The 7,914-nt window shown below is 45.2% G+C and overlaps 1 long non-coding RNA gene across 1 annotated transcript; it reads right to left on the minus strand.

Annotated features, from left to right (window-relative positions):
• Positions 1–5,507: 5,507 nt before the first annotated feature.
• On the minus strand, positions 5,508–6,426 carry LOC125522166. The gene is made up of 2 exons (XR_007289645.1): positions 5,879–6,426; positions 5,508–5,813 (listed from the first exon to the last, which is right to left on the minus strand). It is a non-coding gene; the product is annotated as an uncharacterized LOC125522166 (long non-coding RNA).
• Between the last annotated feature and the right edge of the window lie 1,488 nt (positions 6,427–7,914).

Raw genomic sequence — 7,914 nt, forward strand, 5'->3', positions numbered from 1 at the left:
GCAGCCATCGATCGATCGCTCTGGTTCAGTAATGCGTAGCCTGGAGTGCAATCGCTCGGGTTCAGTTAGAGTCCAATGCCCCGCTCGGGTTCAGTTAGAGCATAACGCCTCGCACACACGCACGTACGTACGAGAGAAACGCGCATCGCTCAGCCCCCGACCAGCCACCGTAACCGGGAACTCCTCGATATTTTCCTCGCCCTCGCTTCTACCACGGTTTTTTCCGTCATGGACGGCCCAAAGAATGTCATGCAGCTACGTCTCCGGCCCGCCCAGGACGAAAAGCCCATTTTCTGTCATGATTTTTTGTCATAGAAGTAGGACCCCACCACATCTATGATGATACCAGGTTTTGTCACAATTATCGTCATAGAAGTGTCATAAGTATGACAGAAAAAAATTCGTTCAGCCCAAAATGTCACAGATGTGTCTTTTTTTGTAGCATCGATTGATGAAGTGGTTGACGTCGTGGAACATCTTGGGCCAATAATAGTTCTTGGAGAGCATAGCGAATGTCTTGTCGCGTCCGAAATGTCCCATTAGTCCTCCGCCATGAGATTCTTGCAAAAGTAGCAAACAAAGAGAAGACTCGGGGATGCAAAGTTTGTTAGCTCTCATAAGATAACCATCTTTGATGTACCAGTGTTCCCAAGATGTATGCGTCAAACATTTGGCATAAGGAATAGCAAAAGTAGGATCATGTGCATACAAGTGTTTTATGTGCTCAAAGCCAATGACATCCAATTCAAGTTCAGTAACAAGCATGCATATGCGAGAAAGTGCATCCGCCACAACATTTTCATTACCTTTAATGTACTTGATGACATAAGGAAAAGACTCAATGAACTCACTCCATTTTGCATGGTGCTTGTTCAACTTAGTTTGACCTTGAAGGTATTTAAGTGTTTCATGGTCGGTATGGATGATAAATTCATGAGGGCGAAGATAATGTTCCCATTGATGCAAAACTCGCACTAAAGCATATAGCTCTTTGTCATAGATGGGGTAATTGAGTTGCGCTCTGGAAAGTTTCTCACTAAAGTAAGCTATGGGGCACTTCTCTTGTGTTAACACACCTCCTATGCCATTACCACTAGCATCGCAATGAATCTCAAAGGGTTTGTCGAAGTTGGGCAATGCAAGCATGGGAGCATGAGTAAGAAAATTCTTAAGCTCATTGAATGCAGTATCTTGGGATGGTCCCCAAACAAAGGGTGCATTATTCTTACTCAAAGCATGCAAAGGTGAAGCAATGGTGCTAAAGTCCTTCACAAATCTACGGTAGAAACCAGCTAAACCAAGGAAGCTACGCACTTGTTGCAAGTTGGTTGGTTGTGGCCAAGTTTTAATAGCATTAATCTTAGATTCATCAACATGAACACCCTTAGAAGATACTACAAAACCCAAGAAAACAAGCTTATCAACGCCAAATAGGCATTTTCCATATTAGCATAGAGACGCTCTTTTCGAAGAGTTTGTAGCACAGTGCGAAGGTGGGTGACATGCGCTTTGAGAGATTTGCTAAACATAAGAATATCGTCGAAGTAAACAACAACAAATTCACCAATATAAGGGAGAAACACATAATGCATAAGACGCATGAAAGTACCGGGTGCTTCCGATAAACCCATAGGCATAACTAACCATTCATACAAACCAAACTTTGTTTTGAAATCGGTTTTCCATTCATCACCCTCTTGTATGCGTATTTGATAGTAACCACTCTTAAGATCAATTTTTGAGAAAATAGTGGCACCGCTAAGTTCATATAGCATATCATCAAGGCGTGGAATGGGGTACCTATAGCGTATGGTGATAGCATTGATAGGTCGGCAATCGGAACACATACTAAATGTACCATCTTTCTTGGGAACAAGGATTACCGGTATGGCACAAGGTCTCAAACTTTCTCGTACATGGCCATTGTTGATAAGTTGTTGTACTTGCCATTGGATATCCTTAGTTTCCTCTGGGTTGACGCGGTAGGGAGCCTTGTTAGGAAGAGGAGCTCCGGGGATGAGGTCGATTCAGTGCTCAATGCCTCGTAGTGGAGGTAGACCCGGAGGTAGCTCGTTGGGGAAAACATCTTGGGATTCCTGCAAAAGAGAATACAACACTAAAGGTAGAGTGTGAGAGGTGTTAGCTTTTGGTGCCTCGTCCTTGCACAAAAGGACATAGTGTAGGACACTTGATGGGTTCTCACACACTTCTCTTATCTCACTTTTGGTGGCAAGTAGAACTAAGTTTTTCTTTTCGCTCATTGTGGAGGCACTCGATTTGGGCTTGTGGCACTCACTCTCTTTTTGGTGATTCGCTCTCTCACTATTCTCTCCACGATGGGTGGTTTGCTTGTCGACGATCACTTGGCTTGGAGACATAGGGTGAAGTACGTACTCCTTTCCTTTTATCTTGAAGATATAGTGATTTGTTCGGCCGTTGTGGATGACACCTCTCTCAAATTGCCATGGTCGCCCGAGAAGAAGGTGGAAAACGGTCATTGGAACGACATTACACTCCGAAGTGTCTTTGTAAGCTCCGATTTTTAAGGAGACTTGCACTCTATGCTCGACTTGGATGGTGCCGGAGTCGCTTAGCCATTGAACTTTGTAGGGATGTGGGAGCTTCATGTTGACCAATTGGATCTTGGAGCATAGTTCTTCACTTGCTAAGTTATGGAAACTCCCTCCATCGATGATGACCTTGACGGAGCTTCCATTGATGCCGGCCTTGGTATGAAAGATATGGCATCTTTGGTCTTCTTCTTGTTGATGTTGAAGAGTCAAGACCTTGGAGACAACGAGAGTGGGGCTTGAATCTTTGTCACAGAAGACTTGATCCTCTTGATCTTCGTTCACATGCTGGTGTATGGCCACTTGCTCAAGGGCTTCCATTTCACCTTCACTCATGGAGTCGTATGTACCATCGTCGTTGAGGATCATGGTGCGCTTGTTGGTACATTCAAAGGACTTGTGGCCTCGTCATATGCATGTGAAGCATTTGAAGGAACTTGTCTTGACGGTATCATCGGTTGGGGTAGATGATGATGAAGCTCTTGGCTTGAAGTTGCTTGTAGTAGGATGATGACTTGGAGTTGTCGAAGTTTTCTTGTAACTCGACTTGTCGTTGTTGCTTGTAGATGGCTTGGCTGAGGTAGAAGGTGTTGGGAGTCGTTGAAGCTTGGTTTTTGGAGAAGACATAGGACTTGGATGAGAACTTGGCATACTTGAAGTCATCTTGCACTTGACGTTCCGCTTTGGTAGCTTTATGCACTAGCTCGATGGGGTTCGAGTATGGTTGGAAGTCGACGGTCTTCTTGATGGGATGATTGAGTCCATTCAAGAAACGTGCCATAGTTTGCTCATCATCTTCCATGACATTGGCTCGTATTGCAATCTCCATTTCCTTGTAGTATTCTTCAATGCTCTTGGTTCCTTGCTTGAGGAGTTGGATTTTCTTGAAGAGGTTGCGGTTATAGTAGGTTGGCACGAAGCGTGCTCTCATGACATCCTTCATTTGCGCCCAAGTAGTGATGGGTGGTTCACCTCTTGCCCCTCGACACTCAGTGACTTGTTCCCACCAAATGAGGATGTAGTCTTGGAACTCAAGGGATGCCATCGCGATCTTCTTATCTTCTTCATAGTTGTGCAAGCGGAAGATTTTGTCGACCTTCAATGCCCATGAAAGGTACTCTTCGGGATCATTGCTTCCATTGAACTTGGGCATGGTAAACTTTAGCTTGCCGTAGCATTGCTCTTCATTGTGTTGGGGTCGGGGATGATGACATCGTTGTCAAGGAGGATCATCTCTCACAACTTGTTCTTGTGTTGGAGGATTTCCAATGTCTTCTTGCTCTTGTTGAACTTGAGGTTCTTTGCGAGGTTGTGGACGAGCTTGAGGAATTTGATGATGCACCCGTGATTGGTAAATCCGTTCTTGAACTTCTTTGCGAAGTGCTTCTTCTTGTTCGCGCCTATGGCGGTTGCGTTGGGCAACGGCGTGATTCGTGTCGTAGAGTGCACGTTGCGCCTCAAGTGCTCTAGCTTCTCGCAATTGTTGTTCTTGGCGTTGTGCCTCGGCATCTTGTGCATCTTGGTGTAGACGCGCTTGCTCTTCCTCTTCTCGTTGGCGTTGTCGTTGCCATTCTTGTGCTTGCTCGAGAGTAGCTTGGTTTTGACGATGTCGATGTTCTTGTGCACGAGCTTTCTCTTGATAGTCATTATCGTGTAGAGGATTGTAGTTTGCGTGACGATCTTGACGCACGGTGCAACGAAGAGTGTTCGATGTCGGTGTACTTGAGCCGGAGATGGTGTAGTCGGAGTGTCGACTTGAGGGGCTCTGTCTTGATGAGGATGAAGTGGAAGAAGAGTGGTTGAGAAACAAAGCACAAATCTCGTCCATTCTTACGTCATTCTCTTGCTTGTGGTCGTCGAGCTTGTTGTCGAAATAGTCTCTTGTACGTTGCTCGTAGAGTCGCAAGTCGGTGGCTAGGTTGTCGATGCATTCACTCATTGCTTGTTGCTCTTGATGCAAAGCATGTTGTGCACCAAAGAGGTGGCTCTTTGTGACGTAGGAAGACATGTCGTCGTCTTGCTCGATGAAGAGTGGGTTGGTAGAAGTACTTGGCCTATCCATCATTCTAAACAACTTCGTGAGTGGTAGAAGGAGAAGAACAATACCAAATGTACCTTGACCGAAGTTGAAGATGGATCAATGATCACTCCAATGTGAATAAGGAAATAGCACAATTTGTACCAATTCTTGTCGGTTTCTCACACCTACACAAGTAAAAGCTTATGGTGGAGCTCGGTTAGGATGGTGGCACAAAATTTGATGCAATTGTTAGTGAGCTCCAATAGTGTTGGAAAAGATTCGCAAGTTGGCAATGCAACAAGTAGACCAATAGCAAAATATGGCACACAGAAACAGACACGCAAAGAGATAAATGGGGTCGTGCAACCAAGGAGAGCCAAAATGTGGAATCCACGAAAATGCTCTTGTTGCACAACACTAGAGAGGCACTAGCACGATTGCATAATACACTACAAGAATTCCATTAATACATGACAGTTTGTGTCCGTCACAGACCCGCGCAAAACCATCACGGAAGGGAATCCATGACGGATTTAAAATCTGTCATGTATATCGCGTCATAATTTGACCACCGCACACTGCATGACGGCTCATCCAAAACCGCCGTGGTCTGTGACGATTCTTGACCGTCATGGACGACACTTAACTAACATGCTCATAACGGTGTTAGCATGCTCATAACAGTGTTAACTTGTGTGCCACATCAGAATCTGACATGGATCTGACGTGGCATCCCATAAAGTAATTGGCCCAATAAGAATTTTGGCTCCTTCTAAGACAAACATCCATGTAGTAATCAGCCCAGTTGGAACTTTGGCCCGTTAAATTTTAGGTATGTCCAAGGCCCACTGGTTTCATTCTCAACAATTAGCCCATCTCATTTCTCTTGGTCCATGCAAATTCTGAGCCAGTATAAATTTGATAGAAGATATACGGTCATGTCATTAAATAAAAGAAAAAAATACATATGGTCCTCAAAAAACAAATACATACACACAGCAGAAAAAATTACACAAGCTTTAAACTACGGGTATTTCCATACAATGCATCTGCAAGGACCAGCAGAACACAAGAAACTAAAAATACAAACACCCAATTCTAATTTTGTGCAAGGGTGCGGGCATTCAGTGGATTGCTCGACGGAGATCCGGCTGTCCCGCCGACGTCATCGGAGAGAGAACCTTGTCCGCCAATATCAGGCCTCAACCCATGGTCGACATTGCCTGCGCGTGGACAAACCTTAAGACAACGTCAAAAAGGAAAAATCCAAGTATAGACGAAGGGGGACCTGGTGGGGAGACGGATGCGGGACAGTGGCGACGAAGGATGGCAGCCTCCCAGCACGGCGCATCCCCGGCTGCTGGGCCCGATGGCGGCTCTGTGCATCCCTGCAGTTCAGGACGCCCACGATGGGATCGGTCGCTCCTTGCAGCGATATGGCCGCGACCTGCATCGACGATTCCGACTCCGAGTTGTGGACTAGATCAGGCTTCAGGGACTGGATCGAGCAGTGGAGGCTAGAGGTGAGGGAAGGGGATGTCGTAGGGGAGGAAGCCCGTGGCCGCGCCGTGATCCTTCCAGGGTTGCCGTGGACTCGCGGATCTCAACGGGATCTGGCCAAAGGAGAGGATACTACAGCGGTGCGGTGGGAGTGCAGGCGGCGCGGCCGGTTGAGGGGTAGCTGGGCATGGCGGGGAGGCCTCGGAATGGGAGGGTGTGTGCACGAGGGGGGGGAGCCAGGAGGGGAGGAGGGGAGTACGGTGGGCTAGCGGCATGAGAGGAAGAAGGTGTGTGGGTGCGCTGCTGCTGTTCGAGTTCGGGCGGCGTGGGGGCGCTAGTCACGGGCGGAGATAGCGCGTGGGTGGGGTGAAGAACACTCGAGAAAGAGGGGAAGGTTTGCTAGCCGTCGGATCTCGCATGAGCAGACGGTTTAGATATGCGATCCGTGGGAGGGTTTGGTCAACCAATCACAGCGCGAGTTTTCTCTCACACCGGATCGCCACATCGGCAGGGGCAGGGGCACTCCGTTTCCTCGTATATGAAAAAGGAGCAGCAGTCTATCATGGCTTGGACAACATTAAAAAGCCCTACTAGTCCTTCTATGAGTTTCTTGTTGCCAGCCATGATGGTTTTAAAGAATAAATTAGACTATGTTGATTCTCATATAGATGAAATTCAAAAACTATATTTATACATTTTTAAGTTAACATGAATTTATATTTGGAGTCACATATTATATATAGAGAGAGATGTTGTGTATGAGTGCAAAACTTTATGTCTGCAATATTATTATTTTTGCGAATTTATGTCTGCAATCTGTCCAACCAGTTAAGTAAACATGAATTAAATTTTGAAGTTGCATATTAAATATATATAGTTGTTGTGTACGAGTGCAATGTTTTACGTCTGCAATATGTCACACCATGATTTCTTGACAAACAGGTACAGACTATTCAAGGTGAGAGGTGCACGGTTTGATCCATGTCACACTTTTTTACTAAAAATTTTACTGTAGGTGCATTATCAGAAGGGAAATGGCCGAATGCTCCTTTAGTAATGCTGGTAGCATTGTTTTCACACGGTAGTCTCTTAACCCAAGTGGTCTTGGGATCAAGTCTTCATTGCATTTTTTAAATTAAAATTTATGGTCTCTGGGAAAAAACAAAGAACATATGGGCTTTATTGGGTTTCTAGGCACATTCACATCTTGCTGGTCGATGACGGTTTTCGTGACGGATGAGAGAAAACCGTCACATACTGTGACGGATTCTCAGAACATCATCACAAATCTGTCATGGATTAACAGGTTTCTTGTAGTGATAGGCGGATACGAAGACTTATGCACAACCTACTAAGCAAAAATGCAATGGTTTCTCTCCCAAGTATGTTCTATGTATGGTATTCCGATGATATGATCCAAGATGATCTAGTATGACAATCTTAATGTTGTATGATGCTATGGTTCTTGCTTAAAAGTTGTTTGCTTATCTTTCCTTTTTGCTTAAAATCTTTTTTGGCTCTTTCTCTTTTGAGCTCTTTTCTCATGCAATGTTTCATGAACCAAGATAGCAATTGTGTATGCGATGACAACCTTGTGACACAAGAGATGATACAAAGATATGGACCAATGATGTGATATATATGCAATGGGAAGTATGATCACTAATGTGCACAAGTGACGTTGCCGGCAATACTCAATGGCTAGTCTCGATGGGTAAGATACGCAAAATTGGACTATGATGGCTATCAATGCAATGTCAAGAATGATGTATCACGATACCAAGAAGAGGTTACCGTTTGATGTTGGTTGTTTGTAAGCAAGAA

The sequence above is a fragment of the Triticum urartu genome, chromosome 7 (genome assembly GCF_003073215.2).
Source record: "Triticum urartu cultivar G1812 chromosome 7, Tu2.1, whole genome shotgun sequence".
Lineage (NCBI taxonomy): Eukaryota > Viridiplantae > Streptophyta > Magnoliopsida > Poales > Poaceae > Triticum > Triticum urartu.